This window comes from Catharus ustulatus, chromosome 1 (genome assembly GCF_009819885.2).
Source record: "Catharus ustulatus isolate bCatUst1 chromosome 1, bCatUst1.pri.v2, whole genome shotgun sequence".
Lineage (NCBI taxonomy): Eukaryota > Metazoa > Chordata > Aves > Passeriformes > Turdidae > Catharus > Catharus ustulatus.
The window spans coordinates 50,177,320-50,177,861 of record NC_046221.1 but is presented as its reverse complement, the minus strand read 5'-3'; positions in this window follow the sequence as shown (position 1 = coordinate 50,177,861).

The window sequence follows — 542 nt, the reverse complement described above, 5'->3', positions numbered from 1 at the left end:
CCGGGGCCGGGGCGGAGGGGAGGCCGTCCCGGGGAGGGAGCGCGGCCGCACCGGGGCGGGGCGAGAGGGGCGCCGGCTCGTCCGGCCGCACTTGGTGCTGCTTCCCGGATGGAGCTGGAGCTGGAACTGGAGCTGGAGCTGGAGCTGGTGCCGGCAGCAGTCACATCTGCAAGGAAACGTTTCGTTAAGTGTGTTTTCCCAATGTCCATAAGAATTACTTTTTTTGCCATCCACAAAGGGGTTTTGTTTGGAAAATATATGTTCCAAATCAATGTCTGTTCACTTCAATTTTTTTTTGGTGTGTGTTTATCTACAAAATCTGTGACATAGGTTCACGCATTCATATTGTGATGAAGAGCAATAAGTGCATTGTTGGAATACTCCTAGGATTCTGGGCATTATTTCCCTTGAAATTGGAATTTTAGGTATGGTGTTAGAAGGTGTTGCAGAATTGTAAGTACTGTTTCTGCCTCATGTTGCTGTTAGATGTTTGGTTTCCTGAGGAAAAATTATGTAGAAGATTTATAATGAAAGTGGTTTTG